The sequence below is a fragment of the Sinohyriopsis cumingii genome, unplaced genomic scaffold (genome assembly GCF_028554795.1).
Source record: "Sinohyriopsis cumingii isolate HCF-2022 unplaced genomic scaffold, ASM2855479v2 utg002136l, whole genome shotgun sequence".
Classification (NCBI taxonomy): Eukaryota; Metazoa; Mollusca; class Bivalvia; order Unionida; family Unionidae; genus Sinohyriopsis; species Sinohyriopsis cumingii.
The window spans coordinates 45,057-63,266 of NW_028316138.1; the positions used below are offsets into that span (position 1 = coordinate 45,057).

At 34.1% G+C, this 18,210-nt stretch overlaps 2 non-coding genes across 2 annotated transcripts; both read left to right on the forward strand.

Moving 5' to 3' along the window:
* The first annotated feature begins 9,813 nt into the window (after positions 1 to 9,813).
* Positions 9,814 to 9,887, forward strand: Trnan-guu (transfer RNA asparagine (anticodon GUU)). The gene has a single exon. It is a non-coding gene; the product is annotated as a tRNA-Asn (tRNA).
* Positions 9,888 to 10,594: 707 nt separating this feature from the next.
* On the forward strand, positions 10,595 to 10,668 carry Trnan-guu (transfer RNA asparagine (anticodon GUU)). Its single transcript has one exon. It is a non-coding gene; the product is annotated as a tRNA-Asn (tRNA).
* Positions 10,669 to 18,210: the final 7,542 nt, after the last annotated feature.

Consider the following 18,210-nt stretch of genomic DNA (forward strand, 5'->3'; position numbering starts at 1 on the left):
AGAACTTCTGTGTATTGGATCTGGTAAACTTACTGATGATTATTGCAAACAATTACAAATTCAAATGTGTGATCAAGTCATCTTAATTTTGGGAGCTTATGTGGGAAAATGTGCAAAGTTATGTGAGCAACTGAACTGGAATGATAGATTGTCTAAAATTAAAAACTTATTGCAACTGTGGTCACAGAGATATTTGACAATACAAGGAAAAGTAACAGTTGTTAATAACTTATTAGTTTCTAGAGTATTGTACATAGTGTCAGTTCAGCCTCTTCCTGATATGATTGCTGATGAATTGAAGCAATTATTTCTCAGATTTATCTGGTCAGGAAAGTCCCATTTGGTTCACTATTATACAATAATTGGTGATAAGAGAAATGGCGGACTACAGTTAACTGATATAAAGATGAAAATGTATGCATTCAGACTAAAATTTTTAAAAAGATACTTTGATGTGAATTGCCATGCTATGTGGAAAAATACCTTTGATCACTTTTTATCTACTGTCCTGAACATGAGGTTGACCAAAGAGTTGTTTCTCATGTCTTTAAATAAGCAACAATTGAATACCCTACCTATATTTTACAGAGAAATGTTTCATGCATGGGAAAAACTTAGAAATAATATCGATACAAATATTGATGTGAGGAATGTTTTTGAACAACCTCTCTTTTTAAATCCTAATATTACATGTGCTGGTAAAACGTTGTTTTTCGCAGAATTTATAGAAGCAGGAATTGTTCGTGTTCAGGATATTACATATGAATTTGTACCTGGAATACTACCTTATAGAGCTATTCAAGAAATGATATACAAATCAAATTCTGAGATCAAAACAGATAAGATAAAAAAAGACTATAATTGCATAATAGAAAGTATACCATTAGGCTGGAGAAATATTGTTGCAACAGAGTCAAAACCCACTGTAACCAATGGGAGAAATAATATGTTTCTCAGAGTTGATACAAAATTATATGACCTCTGTTTATGTACAACACAACTATTTTACAAGCTTTTATGTACGTTGATTTTTCAAGAACCAACTTCTGTTTCCTTTTGGAGTAAGATATTTAGTTTGGAAAAGCATAAATACTGGAAATTGATACACCTACCTTTCAAGACCCCAGATTGTATAGATTTGGATTACAGAATAATGCACAATCGAATATTTACAAAAGAGAGACTAAAATACTATGGCAAAATTGATAATGACTTATGTCCAGTGTGCCAGTTGGAAACAGAGGATTTATTTCGCATGTTTTTTTTTGAAATGTCCTGAATTAAGCTCTTTTAAGAATTATATTGTATATATAGTTGAGATTCTTTTTTTAAAAATTGTAGAGTTGGTGTTCTCAATAGCACTTCTTTTGAACAAATGCTCATGATAGGATATAACAAAGAAACAAAATCAGTAAATAGTTATTTTTTGAACTACATTCTGAGCATTGCTCGATTGTGCATTTACAAAAGAAGAAACATTATGTCTTTATTAGGGAAACAAATAGACATCGAAAGATTGTTCCAATATTTGACTAGAAAATATATCTTATATGCGTATCAACATTACAAAGACAAAAATCAGACTTTGATTACGAAGTATTTTGTAAAAGATAATCCTTTAATGAGAATAGAAGAGGATAAAGTGTTTATTACATTGTAGAATCATTGTTTTGTACTATAGCATTACAAAAAAAATTTTAGAATCATTGTTCTGTAATATAGCTTAACAAAATACTATTGTAGAATCATTGTTTTGTAATATAGCATTACAAACTACTATGTACATACTGAGTGTATATTTTTAACTTATATACTGTACAAAGCTTTTTTTTAAATAAAGAAAGAAAAAAAAAAAAAAAAAAAAAAAAAAGCGCGTTCGGCTGTTAACCGAAAGGTTGGTGGTTCGAGCCCACCCAGGGACGATGACTCTTATTTTGCACCTCTTCGTTTGAGTCTTTCATCCTTGTCTATCATATTCCGGAACAAAAAGCAAGCGTGATATATGTACATATATTGTTTTAAGGCATCTTTATTGTATTGTTATACAATGATTCAACTAAAAAAATTTATTTTACATAATCTTCACACTACCGACAAGCAACAAGTAAGCTTATGTACTTAATGCAGTGTCATAATAGATGCATAAAAGTGTTTTCAGATATGATATTACACACCATCTTCCAGTATGATCATCACTCAATTTTAGCAGTGAAAATACTCTCAGGCCAAAACTATAAGATTTATGCATGAAAACGAATGATTAGAGATAGATATATCCAAATTGGACATAAATCCAATGTATTGGAGGCGAGAGGAGCGATAAAATGCTTTATTTGGTGAATGATGTCAGTTTCTTACAAATCGAAATTTACCCCTTTCTCTATATGATCTGTAGATCTCTTAATTACGTGGTTTATAATATGGTCCAGTGAACATTTTAAACTGCAGAAATTGCTTTATGTTTATGTCATCATGCACTCCACTACCGATTGGCGGACCGTTTGAGACGAAATCTAGATTTCTGATCATAACCATTTCTGACACTTTCGCACTTTTCTCTCACTTCCATTAAAACCGGTCATTTTGACTTTGTAGCTGACTAATTATTGACCAAGAGATATTGGTCTTCAGGTCTCTGTGGCGCAATCGGTTAGCGCGTTCGGCTGAGGACTTCCGGTTATGACATCAGAAGGAAAACACGTTTGATGATCGCTCCGTGAATTTTCCAGTTTTTTTCCTTTAATAGACATTTTTGCTGTTTTAATTTGTTACAGGTACGTTGATAAGATTTGTTTGATCGCATTCATATATAAGTGAGATATATTTTGAGTGTGTGGATAACTTTATCCACCACACAAAATATTATTTTCTGTGACAATGAATACAAAGCCTGGTCGTGCTGCACGTGCAGCACAAGGAGCTGACTCACACTCTAATGACACCAGTGGAATAGCTAACAATAAGAATGGCATGTCGAGTAACATCGATAGACAGACAGGAGCTTCTCGTTGTTTTGGGAAAGAATGTACCGTGGTGATTGATGTAAAGGATGTGAAGAAAATAAAGGCAAGTGATATTGTTAGAAGTGTAGAAGAATTAACCGGAGATATGTCGGTCTATGCAGTTGTGCCCAAAGGTGCAAATTTGTATGAGGTCACAATACCGAGTAAGGAAGTAGCATATAATACCTTGTGTGGAATTGATATTGGAAGTGAACACTTTGATTGTACTCTTTTATATTCAGACACTATTATTGTGTCAATTCTTCATTTCCCAGCATACATCACAGATGATGATATAAGTATGAAGCTCGGTGAATACGGAGTAGAACTTCTTTCTCCCATTCAACGCAGATATTATCCTGGGACTAGTGTGGCTGATGGGACTCGTTATGTCAAATGTAAATTTCCACAGCAGGTAAAATCCTTGCCTTACAGTCTGAAATTTCAGACTGTTAATGGTCAACAATACTTTAGAGTATTACACAATAATCAAGTTAAGGTATGTTCTAGATGTCTTGATCCGGGACATGTTATAAAAGACTGCCCTGATTTTGTATGCTACAAGTGTGGGGAGCAAGGCCATGTAGCAAAAAAGTGCACAAGGCAAAGATGTGAAAGTTGTGGAAGTTTTCCTCTTATGTGTACATGCAGGATATGCGACAAATGCCACAAAGAGGCGCAAACATGTATGTGTTACAGAGAGGCCATTGAAGGCATTCATTCGCAAGTTGATGATGATATGAGGGAAGACATATTGGAGTTACAGAGTGACGAAGATGATAAAGAAGAAATTGAGAATGCAAAAAAAGATAATGAGAGTGGAGAAAGTGGGGAAGAAAAAGAAAGAAGTGGAGTTGATATGACCAATGTAGAAATAGAATCTGAGGAAGTAAACAACAATCACACAATTGGAGATGGATCGGGGACAGATTCAGATGATGACAGGAAGATGGCTGCAGACGTTGTTGAAAGATCAAACGAATCACGTACATGTCAAGAAAACGGTACTAATATCGAAAATTTCAAAGTAGTACAAAGGAGAAGGAGAAGGTTTAATCCAGTACCTAATATGAAGATGAATAGCATGCGACGAACACCTATGAAGAAATGATCAAACACTCAACATTTTTTAATACTTTCAATACACTCATCATAATCATGGCTTTAAATATTGTATCTCTAAATGTAAATGGCTTGCGTAATTTGAATAAACTAAAGTCTGTTTTAGAAATATTTAAAGAGAAAAGAGGCCATATTTTATTATTGCAAGAAACCTTTTGGGATGATGAGTTTGTTGAAAGTATTAGAGAAAATGAGATTTGGAATGGTGACATATTTTATAGTAATGCTGACAATAGGAGGGCAGGTGTAGCTGTTTTAGTAGTGAGAGAATTGAGAAATCAGGTGACACAAGAAATGATTGAAAAGGGTAGGATTTTACATCTTAAAATAGCTATTGATGATAAAGTGATTGATTTAATCAATATTTATGCTCCAAATGTTGTGAAGGAAAGGTTTAACTTTTTCATGAAGCTAAATACATATTTACATAACAGTACTAGTGATAGCACTATCCTGGCTGGTGATTTTAATACAACTTTAGCAGGTATTGATCGACATAACAAAGCCTTACATATTGATGATGTAGCAGTGCGTGAACTTTATAAAATTATTCATGATAGGAATATTACCGATTTATGGAGATCACGAAATCCTAGTACTCGTAGTTTCTCCAGAAAACAAGTTGTACTAGGCGAAATGAAGCAGAGTAGAATAGATTATTTTTTGATTTCCTCAAAATTGCACTCCAATGTGCAAAATATTTATTATGCAGATACATCCTTTAGTGATCATTCTTTTGTATACCTTAAACTAAATACCTGCAAAGTGGAAACAGGGCCCGGATTATGGATATTAAATAACAATGTTCTTTTTGAGGAAAAATATGTACAAAGAGTGAAATCAATTCTTACCGAGGGAAAAACTGACGAAATGTATTTCAGTGAACCACTCATTTGGTGGGATAATGTAAAATACAAAATTAAAAAATTTTCCCAAGTATACTGTACAAGAAGAAATAAGGAAAGATTACAAGAATACTTTACATTGCAAAATAAATTAAAATCATTTTCAGAAAAAGTCGCAAATAAAGAACCATATGACATTAACAAATATGAAGAACTAAAACATCAGCTAAGTGACTATGAAACTGATTTTTGTCGGGGTGCTATATTGAGATCTAAGGCCAAATGGGCAATTGAAAGCGATAGAAATACTAAATATTTTCTAAATCTTGAGAAATATCGACACAACAAAAATGTAATCAATGAATTGATTGATGATGATGGTGTAATTATTTCAAATACAAGCGGAATCTTAGATGAAATACATCAGTTTTATAGTCATTTATATTCTTCGGTAACTGTTGATGACAATTGTACTGATTCACTTTTAAATTTTGTAAACTGTTCTGTATCTGATGAGGATAAAGATATGTGTGATGCCATAATAACAGTTGATGAAATACATACAGCTATAAAAGGGATGGCTAAAAATAAAAGCCCCGGCCCGGACGGATTGACAGTAGAGTGGTATTGTAAATTTTATGATTGTATATATGATATTCTGTTGCACATCTTTCAGAGTGTTAAGAATGACAATATTATGTCGAGATCAATGAGATTTGGGGTTATATCACTTATTTATAAAAATAAGGGGGATAATAGAAGATTGCAAAATTGGCGTCCTATCAGTTTACTTAATGTAGATTATAAAATTTTGGCAAGGATTTTGTCTACACGTTTAAAAATGGTATTACCCAAAATTATTTCTCAAACTCAGACATGTTGTATAGTTGGGAGAGATATTGCTGATACTATAGTCACTGTAAGAGATATTATAGATATGGTTGAGAGAGACAATCTTGAGGGATATATCTTAAAAATTGATCAAGAAAAAGCGTTTGACAGAGTTTGCCACTCATATTTGATTTCTGTTTTACGAAAGTTCGGTTTTGGTGACAATTTTATTCAGTGGATAAAGATATTTTATAATGAAATTAAAAGTAGTGTTAAATGCAATGGTCATCTAACGAAACCCTTTTTAATTAAAAATTCAGTCAGACAAGGTTGTCCTATATCAGCAATGTTATATGTATTAGCAGCAGAACCCTTAGGACTCGCTATCAAAGCAAATCCCACTATCAAAGGTATTCCACTCCCACTGTCTAGTAATACAAGTAAAGTTTTTCAACATGCAGATGATACAACCTTGACATTAGCGGACACACAATCCATTAATCAATCTTTTAATGTACTTGACTTGTATTGTAAAGGATCTGGTGCAAAGGTGAACAAGGAAAAGACAGAACTTCTGTGCATTGGATCTGGTAAACTTACTGATGATTATTGCAAACAATTACAAATTCAAATGTGTGATCAAGTCATCTTAATTTTGGGAGCTTATGTGGGAAAATGTGCAAAGTTATGTGAGCAACTGAACTGGAATGATAGATTGTCTAAAATTAAAAACTTATTGCAACTGTGGTCACAGAGATATTTGACAATACAAGGAAAAGTAACAGTTGTTAATAACTTATTAGTTTCTAGAGTATTGTACATAGTGTCAGTTCAGCCTCTTCCTGATATGATTGCTGATGAATTGAAGCAATTATTTCTCAGATTTATCTGGTCAGGAAAGTCCCATTTGGTTCACTATTATACAATAATTGGTGATAAGAGAAATGGCGGACTACAGTTAACTGATATAAAGATGAAAATGTATGCATTCAGACTAAAATTTTTAAAAAGATACTTTGATGTGAATTGCCATGCTATGTGGAAAAATACCTTTGATCACTTTTTATCTACTGTCCTGAACATGAGGATGACCAAAGAGTTGTTTCTCATGTCTTTAAATAAGCAACAATTGAATACCCTACCTATATTTTACAGAGAAATGTTTCATGCATGGGAAAAACTTAGAAATAATATCGATACAAATATTGATGTGAGGAATGTTTTTGAACAACCTCTCTTTTTAAATCCTAATATTACATGTGCTGGTAAAACGTTGTTTTTCGCAGAATTTATAGAAGCAGGAATTGTTCGTGTTCAGGATATTACATATGAATTTGTACCTGGAATACTACCTTATAGAGCTATTCAAGAAATGATATACAAATCAAATTCTGAGATCAAAACAGATAAGATAAAAAAAGACTATAATTGCATAATAGAAAGTATACCATTAGGCTGGAGAAATATTGTTGCAACAGAGTCAAAACCCACTGTAACCAATGGGAGAAATAATATGTTTCTCAGAGTTGATACAAAATTATATGACCTCTGTTTATGTACAACACAACTATTTTACAAGCTTTTATGTACGTTGATTTTTCAAGAACCAGCTTCTGTTTCCTTTTGGAGTAAGATATTTAGTTTGGAAAAGCATAAATACTGGAAATTGATACACCTACCTTTCAAGAAACCAGATTGTATAGATTTGGATTACAGAATAATGCACAATCGAATATTTACAAAAGAGAAACTAAAATACTATGGCAAAAGTGATAATGACTTATGTCCAGTGTGCCAGTTGGAAACAGAAGATTTATTTCACATGTTTTTGAAATGTCCTGAATTAAGCTCTTTTAAGAATTATATTGTATATATAGTTGAGATTCTTTTTAAAAATTGTAGAGTTGGTGTTCTCAATAGCACTTCTTTTGAACAAATGCTCATGATAGGATATAACAAAGAAACAAAATCAGTCAATAGTTATTTTTTGAACTACATTCTGAGCATTGCTCGATTGTGCATTTGCAAAAGAAGAAACATTATGTCGTTATTAGGGAAACAAATAGACATAGAAAGATTGTTCCAATATTTGACTAGAAAATATATATTATATGCGTATCAACATTACAAAGACAAAAATCAGACTTTGATTACGAAGTATTTTGTAAAAGATAATCCTTTAATGAGAATAGAAGAGGATAAAGTTTTTATTACTTTGTAGAATCATTGTTTTGTACTATAGCATTACAAAATAAAATGTTAGAATCATTGTTCTGTAATATAGCTTAACAAAATACTATTGTAGAATCATTGTTTTGTAATATAGCATTACAAAATACTATTGTAGAACCATTATTTTGTAATATAGCATTACAAACTACTATGTACATACTGACTGTATATTTTTAACTTATATACTGTACAAAGCGTTTTTTAAATAAAGAAAGAAAAAAAAAAAAAAAAAAAAAAAAAAAAAGCGCGTTCGGCTGTTAACCGAAAGGTTGGTGGTTCGAGCCCACCCAGGGACGATGACTCTTATTTTGTTCCTCTTCATTTGAGTTTTTCATTCTTGTCTAAAATATTCCGGAAGAAAAAGCAAGCCTAATATATGTACATATATTTTTCAAGGCATCTTTATTGCATTGTTATACAATGATTCAAGTAGGAAAATTTATTTTACATAACCTTCACACTGACGTCAAGCAACAAGAAGGCTTATGTACTTAATGCAGTGTCATAATAGATGCATAAAAGTGTTTTCAGATATGAGATTACACACCATTTTCCAATATGACCATCAATCAGTTTTAGCAGTGAAAATACTCTCAGGCCAAAACTACAAGACATATGCATGAAACCAAATGATTAGAGATAGATATATCCAAATTGGACATAAATCCAATGTATTCGAGGCGAGAAGATCGATAAAATGCCTTATTTGCTGAATGATGTCAGTTTTCTACAAATTGAAATTTACCCCTTTCTCTATATGATCTGTACATCTCTTAATTACGTGGTTTATAATATGGCCCAGTGAACATTTTAAACTGCAGAAATTGCTTAAAGCTTATGTCATCACGCACTCCACTGCCCATTGGCTGACCGTTTGAGACGAAATCTAGATTGCTGAACATACCCATTTCTGACACTTTCGCACTTTGTCTCACTTCCATAAAAACCGGTCATTTTGACTTTAAAGCTGACTAATTATTGACCAGGAGATATTGCTCTTCAGGTCTCTGTGGCGCAATCGGCAAGCGCGTTCGGCTTTTAACCGAAAGGGTGGTGCTTCGAGCCCACCCAGGGACGATGACTCTTATTTTGCACCTTTTCATTTGAGTCTTTTATCCTTGTCTGCCATATTCCCGAACAAAAAGGAAGCATAATATATGTACATATATTTTTTAAATCATGTTTATTGCATTATTATACAACGATTGAACTACGAAAATTATTTTGACATTACCTTCACACTGCCGCCAAAGAACAAGACTTTTGTACTTAATGCATTGTAATAATAGATACATAAAAGTGTTTACAGATATGATATTACACACCATCTTCCAATATGATCATGACTCAATTTTAGCCGTGAAAATACTCTCAAGCCAACACTACAAGTGTTATGCATAAAACCGAATTATTAGAGATAGATATATCCAACTTGGACATAAATCCAATGTATTCGAGGCGAGAAGAGAGATAAAATGCCTTATTTGCATAATGATGTCAGTTTTCACCAAATCGAATGATACCCCATTTTCTATATGATCTCTACGTGTGTTAATTACGCGATGTATAATATGGCCCAGTTAAAATTTTAAACTGCAGAGATTAGTTAATTCTTATGTCGTCATGCACTCCACTACCGATTGGCTGACCGTTTGAGACGAAATCTAGATTTCTGATCATAACCATTTCTGACACTTTCGCACTTTCTCTCACTTCCATTAAAACCGGTCATTTTGACTTTGTAGCTGACTAATTATTGACCAAGAGATATTGGTCTTCAGGTCTCTGTGGCGCAATCGGTTAGCGCGTTCGGCTGTTAACCGAAAGGTTGGTGGTTCGAGCCCACCCAGGGACGATGACTCTTATTTTGTACCTCTTCGTTTGAGTCTTTCATCCTTGTCTATCATATTCCGGAACAAAAAGCAAGCGTGATATATGTACATATATTGTTTAAGGCATCTTTATTGCATTGTTATACAATGATTCAAGTACAAAAATTTATTTTACGTAATCTTCACACTACCGACAAGCAACAAGTAAGCTTATGTACTTAATGCAGTGTCATAATAGATGCATAAAAGTGTTTTCAGATATGATATTACACACCATCTTCCAGTATGATCATCACTCAATTTTAGCAGTGAAAATACTCAGAGGCCAAAACTATTAGATATATGCATGAAACCGAATGATTAGAGATAGATATATCCAACTTGGACAAAGATCCAATGTATTCGAGGCGAGAAGAGCGATAAAATGCCTTATTTGCTGAATGATGTCAGTTTTCTACAAATCGAATTATACCCATTTCTCTATAGGATCTGTACATCTCTTAATAACGTAGTTTATAATATGACCCAGTGAACATTTTAAACTGCTGAAATTGCTTTATGCTTATGTCACCACGCACTCCACTACCCATTGGCTGGCCGTTTGAGACGAAATCTAGATTGCTGACGATAACCATTTCTGACACTTTAGCACTTTGATTCACTTCGATAGAAACCGGTTATTTTGACTTTAAAGATGACTAATTATTGACCAAGTGATACTGGTCTTCAAGTCTCTGTGGCGCAATCGGTTAGGGCGTTCGGCTGTTAACCGAAAGGTTGGTGGTTCGAGCCCACCCAGGGACGATGAATGTTATTTTGCACCTCTTCATTTGCGTCTTTCATCCTAGTCTACCATATTCCGGAACAAAAAGCAAGTGTAATATATGTACATATATTGTTTAAGGCATCTTTATTGCATTGTTATACAATGATTCAGCTAGGAAATTCTATTTTACATAACCTTCACACTGACGTCAAGCAACAAGTAGGCTTATGTACTTAATGCAGTGTCATAATAGATGCATACAAGTGTTTTCAGATATGATATTACACACCATCTTCCAATATGATCATCACTCAATTTTAGCAGTGAAAATACTCTCAGGCCAAAACTACAAGACATATGCATGAAACCGAATGATTAGAGATAAATATATCCAACTTGGACATAAATCCAATGAATATGAGGCGAGAAGAGCGATAAAATGCCTTATTTGCTGAATGATGTCAGTTTTCTACAAATCGAAGTATACCCATTTCTCTATATGATCTGTACATCTCTTAATTACGTGGTTTATAATATGACCCAGTGAACATTTTAAACTGCAGAAATTGCTTTATGTTTATGTCATCATGCACTCCACTGCCCATTGGCTGGCCGTTTAAAGGAGACTAGAAAGAAAAATTTGCCTTTTATGTATGTAATTCTCTATAAATTTTAATTGGACTGTGATGTTTATAAATTATATATCGTAGAATGGTAGTGATTATATTGCGCGGAAGATACCACTATCGCGTAAATTGTCGAGTTTTTCCGAGCTTTGATGAGACGATAGATGACGTGGTCCTGTGACGCAGTACTAGCCAGTCCTCAAATACAAACATACATGGCGAGCGAGACAAGAGGAGTGAAGGTTTGGGTTGCTCATTCAAAAGTTGAATATGTTTCCGAGTTATGCTCATAACTATATCTGTTGAACTGTGTGTTTAAGACCTGACAGCAGAAAAGTACAACAGTAAGAAGGTGCTCATATTTCATATCTTGGAATTTAAAAAATGCAATGTAATTTTTAAATAAATACTTATACATCGTGTGCTGTGCACAAATGTGATAAGGATTAAGTGATGGTGCCCAATGTAAAAATTAAAAATTTACCACAATGCAATAAATTCATTTAAGAATGATGTAAATGACATATTCATTACACAAGCCCGGACAGTTCAAGCCGGGAGAAAAACCTCCCGATTTTGGGGGTATTTCCACACCTACCTCCCGATCTCGTACTATCTCCCGAGTTTTTGCAGAGAACTCCCTATTATAACATTATGTCTGCCAATTTTCATTTCTCAGAAGAAGATAAAAAACAAAAAACAAAAACAAAAAAGCACCATCCATAAATATATAGAACGTATACAATCCACAGATGCCATATTCTATTTTATCACTTGTGAATATTGTCGTGACGAAATAGTAAATATCACACTAGTTTTTTTCTCCAGTAAATAGAATGTTAAGATTAAACATTATTCACGTAAATTTCATACTTTTTCAAACACTACAACAGATTTGTAGTAATAAAAACATTAAAAAAATAAAATTGTCGCCAATTGGCCTAAATCCCATGAATGATCACTGTGAATGTGGCCTACGTTTCTCTGCAAAGAAAATCAATCTCCATTTCCACCAAAGAAACTGCCAGTTAACGCCTGACATTCCTCTACCGTATATGTAAAGTTTAATTACCATGATTAAATTAAAAGAAGGAATAAATGAAAATATGTCACGCAGTATATGTGCCCCCAAAGAACTAATTCAGAATAAATATTGTATTCAGTAAACCGTGTTACACGCCTTAAGACTTAAACCTAAGGAAATAAGGTGGGATTTAAATGTGGGAAAAACAGATTTTAACTGTTAAAATGAAGTCCTAGGCATCGTAAGTTACAATAAAATAGGGCATCGTTTATTTTCCAATCAATACTGATGTTTAGATATACATATTGTAGAACATGGTTTCTTTGAAGTATGTCGGAAGAGCAGTCCTTTTCACAAGATAAATGAATTGATAAGGATTAACTGTTAATTAGCCACACTGGCCTTATGCTTGTGTACTCAAGTCTAACCGTTAGCTATTATGCAGTTTAGCCACAGCTGACCAGAATAAGATACAAGGGTCTTGTCCTGGGGGATAATAAGGCGTATCAGAGGGGAAATGGCGCGTCCAATGGGTGCTCGCACATTGGGGCAAGGGATGGGGTCAATTGTAGCCTCCTCCAATTTCTATTGTCAGCCAGTTAAATTGAAACTTTGATTTTATAACTGACCTCTTTTCTTTTTAGTCGCTGCTATTTAAACATCCTAAGGGATAGTTTTATATCAGTTCCAATCATTACAGATTACCGTTTATACATACTACGTGTAACAGGCATAGACTGATTATTATTTTTTATTTTTAAATTTTTATTTAAGATTACTGAAAATTGTGTTTTCTCGAAACATGACCGTGTCAGTGGTTTAAAATCTTATTTTTAGATAAGCTTTCATTTGATTAAAATCAGATCTCAATTTCACGTAGGACAGTGGTGATTTGATTTCGATTGTGCCATGTTAAGGCATGTACGTCAACATCTTGAAAATACATTTACTCTTTTCATCAGCGCGATCAAAGTTTCCTCAGGCAAACAATTTTTTTCCGACAAACCCGACGGGGACCTAACTTTGAATAGAGGATGGGCCCGAACTAAAATTAGAGGGGCCCCGAGAGTCGGGCTATCATATTTTTTCCGGGTTCCTTTTCGTAACATTCCTTTAGAAATGTAATGATCATAGTGTGCTGTATGGTGTTGCTTTGAAATCGACTCGCTTGTAATAATGTATCCATACTTTCTTTATGCCTTTATTTTTGGAAAAGAAAAAGAAAATGTTGTCCACAGGCTTTTCTTAATGTGCTATTACACCCGTAAGTAACGCAAAACGGCATTGTCTTTTACTCTGGCAACTCCCAGTTGGGATGCTGGAGTCGCTTCTATGACGTCACACCCGAAAGTAACCGAATAGGCGCGGAAATTTTGCATACAAGGTCACGGAAATTCAGCTCCTAGAAGATATGCCAATATTTAAATATTGGAATTACGGTCGCGGATGATACTTCAGAATCAGGTTTTCTTCTATAGTGCTTTTATTATTATTCTGTATTTCCATTGGTTTCTGGTCTCCTTTAAGGCGAAATCGAGATTTCTGACCATAACCATTTCTGACACTTTCCGACTTTCTCTCACTTCCATTAAAACCGGTCATTTTGACTTTGCAGCTGACTAATTGTTGACGAAGAAATATTGGACTTCAGGTCTCTGTGGCGCAATCGGTTAGCGCGTGCATTAGTATACAACGATTGAACCACGAAAATTATTTTCACATTACCTTCACACTGCCGCCAAGGAACAAGACGACTTTTGTACTTAATGCAGTGTCATAATAGATGCAAAAAGGTGTTTTTAGATAAGATATTACACACCATCTTCCAATATGATCATGACTCAGTTTTAGCCGTGAAAATACTCTCAAGCCAAAACAACAAGGCTTATGCATAAAACCGAATGATTAGAGAGATATACATATCCAACTTGGACATAAATCCAATGTATTCGAGGCGAGAAGAGCGATAAAATGCCTTATTTGCTGAATGATGTCAGTTTTCTAAAATCGAATTATACCCCTTTCTCTATATGATCTGTACATCTCTTAATGACGTGGTTTATAATATGGCCCAGTGAACATTTTAAACTGCAGAAATTGCTTTATGCTTATGTCATCACGCACTCCACTACCCACTGGCTGACCGTTTGAGACGAAACCGAGATCGCTGACCATAACCATTTCTGACACTTTCGCACTTTGTCTCACTTCAATAAAATCCGGTCATTTTGACTGTAAAGCTGACTAATTATTGACCAAGGGGTATTGCTCTTCAGGTCTCTGTGGCGCAATCGGTTAGCGCTTTCGGCTGTTGTTCTCAATAGCACTTCTGTTGAACAAATGCTCATGATAGGATATAACAAAGAAACAAAATCAGTAAATAGTTATTTTTTGAACTACATTCTGAGCATTGCTCGATTGTGCATTTACAAAAGAAGAAACATTATGTCTTTATTAGGGAAACAAATAGACATAGAAAGATTGTTCCAATATTTGACTAGAAAATATATATTATATGCGTATCAACATTACAAAGACAAAAATCAGACTTTGATTACGAAGTATTTTGTAAAAGATAATCCTTTAATGAGAATAGAAGAGGATAAAGTGTTTATTACTTTGTAGAATCATTGTTTTGTACTATAGCATTACAAAATAAAATTTTAGAATCATTGTTCTGTAATATAGCTTAACAAAATAGTATTGTAGAATCAATGTTTTGTAATATAGCATTACAAAATACTATTGTAGAACCATTATTTTGTAATATAGCATTACAAACTACTATGTACATACTGACTGTATATTTTTAACTTATATACTGTACAAAGCGTTTTTTAAATAAAGAAAGAAAAAAAAAAACCGGTTCTCGTCCGATCACCGAAGTTAAGCAACGTCGGGCCCGGTTAGTACTTGGATGGGTGACCGCCTGGGAATACCGGGTGCTGTAGACTCTAAATTTTTTTTTTCTTTTATAACTAAAAACAGTTGAAGTTTTTCTTTCTTTCTTTTATTGTAACTAAATTTACTTTCTTCAATATAAATAATAAATAGAGCAATTTCTCGAAAAAAAAAAAAAAAAAAAGCGCTTTCGGCTGTTAACCGAAAGGTTGGTGGTATGAGCCCACCCAGGGACGATGACTCTTATTTTGCACCTCTTCATTTGAGTCTTTTATCCTTGTCTGCCATATTCCCGAACAGAAAGGAAGCATAATATATGTACATATATTTTTTAAATCATGTTTATTGAATTATTATACAACGATTGAACTACGAAAATTATTTTGACATTACCTTCACACTGCCGCCAAAGAACGAGACTTTTGTACTTAATGCATTGTAATAATAGATACATAAAAGTGTTTACAGATATGATATTACACACCATCTTCCAATATGATCATGACTCAATTTTAGCCGAGAAAATACTCTCAAGCCAACACTACAAGGGTTATGCATAAAACCGAATGATTAGAGATAGATATATCCAACTAGGACATAAATCCAATGTATTCGAGGCGAGAAGAGAGATAAAATGCCTTATTTGCATAATGATGTCAGTTTTCACCAAATCGAATGATACCCCATTTTCTATATGATCTCTACGTGTGTTAATTACGCGGTGTATAATATGGCCCAGTTAAAATTTTAAACTGCAGAGATTGGTTAATGCTTATGTCGTCATGCACTCCACTACCGATTGGCTGACCGTTTGAGACGAAATCTAGATTTCTGATCATAACCATTTCTGACACTTTCGCACTTTCTCTCACTTCCATTAAAACCGGTCATTTTGACTTTGTAGCTGACTAATTATTGACCAAGAGATATTGGTCTTCAGGTCTCTGTGGCGCAATCGGGGGACTTCCGGTTATGACATCAGAAGGAAAACACGTTTGATGATCGCTCCGTGAATTTTCGAGTTTTTTTCCTTTAATAGACATTTTTGCTGTTTTAATTTGTTACAGGTACGTTGATAAGATTTGTGTGATCGCATTCATATATAAGTGAGATATATTTTGAGTGTGTGGATAACTTTATCCACCACACAATATATTATTTTCGGTGACAATGAATACAAAGCCTGGTCGTGCTGCACGTGCAGCACAAGGAGCTGACTCACACTCTAATGACACCAGTGGAATAGCTAACAATAAGAATGGCATGTCGAGTAAGATTGATAGACAGACAGGAGCTTCTCGTCGTTTTGGGAAAGAATGTTCCGTGGTGATTGATGTAAAGGATGTGAAGAAAATAAAGGCAAGTGATATTGTTAGAAGTGTAGAAGAATGAACCGGAGATATGTCGGTCTATGCAGTTGTGCCCAAAGGTGCAAATTTGTATGAGGTCACACTACCGAGCAAGGAAGTAGCATATAATACCTTGTGTGGAATTGATATTGGAAGTGAACACTTTGATTGTACTCTATTATATTCAGACACTATTATAGTGTCAATTCTTCATTTACCAGCATACATCAATGATGATGATATAAGTATGAAGCTCGGTGAATACGGAGTAGAACTTCTTTCTCCCATTCAACGCAGATATTATCCTGGAACTAGTGTGGCTGATGGGACTCGTTATGTCAAATGTAAATTTCCACAGCAGGTAAAATCCTTGCCTTACAGTCTGAATTTTCAGACTGTTAATGGTCAACAATACTTTAGAGTATTACATGACAATCAAGTTAAGGTATGTTCTAGATGTCTAGATCCGGGACATGTTATAAAAGACTGCCCTGATTTTGTATGCTACAAGTGTGGGGAGCAAGGCCATGTAGCAAAAAATTGCACAAGGCAAAGATGTGATAGTTGTGGAAGTTTTCCTCTTATGTGTACATGCAGGATATGCGACAAATGCCACAAAGAGGCGCAAACATGTATGTGTTACAGAGAGGCCATTGCAGGTATTCATTCGCAAGTTGATGATGATACGAGGGAAGACATATTGGAGTTACCGAGTGACGAAGATGATAAAGAAGAAATTGAGAATGCAAAAAAAGATAATGAGAGTGGAGAAAGTGGGGAAGAAAAAGAAAGAAGTGGAGTTGATATGACCAATGTAGAAATAGAGGAAGTAAACAACAATCATACAATTGGAGATGGATCGGGGACAGATTCAGATGATGACAGGAAGATGGCTGCAGACGTTGTTGAAAGATCAAACGAATCACGTACATGTCAAGAAAACGGTACTAATATCGAAAATTTCAAAGTAGTACAAAGGAGAAGGAGAAGGTTTAATCCAGTACCTAACATAAAATTGAATAACATGCGACGAACACCTATTAAGAAATGATCAAACACTCAACATTTTTTAATACTTTCAATACACTCATCATAATCATGGCTTTAAATATTGTATCTCTAAATGTAAATGGCTTGCGTAATTTGAATAAACTAAAGTCTGTTTTAGAAATATTTAAAGAGAAAAGAGGCCATATTTTATTATTGCAAGAAACCTTTTGGGATGATGAGTTTGTTGAAAGTGTTAGAGAAAATGAGATTTGGAATGGTGACATATTTTATAGTAATGCAGACAATAGGAGGGCAGGTGTTGCTGTTTTAGTAGTGAGAGAAAACTTAGAAATCAGGTGACACAAGAAATTATTGAAAAGGGTAGGATTTTACATCTTAAAATAGCTATTGATGATAAAGTGATTGATTTAATCAATATTTATGCTCCAAATGTTGTGAAGGAAAGGTTTAACTTTTTCATGAAGCTAAATACATATTTACATAACAGTACTAGTGATAGCACTATCCTGGCTGGTGATTTTAATACAACTTTAGCAGGTATTGATCGACATAACAAAGCCTTACATATTGATGATGTAGCAGTGCGTGAACTTTATAAAATTATTCATGATAGGAATATTACCGATTTATGGAGATCACGAAATCCTAGTACTCGTAGTTTCTCCAGAA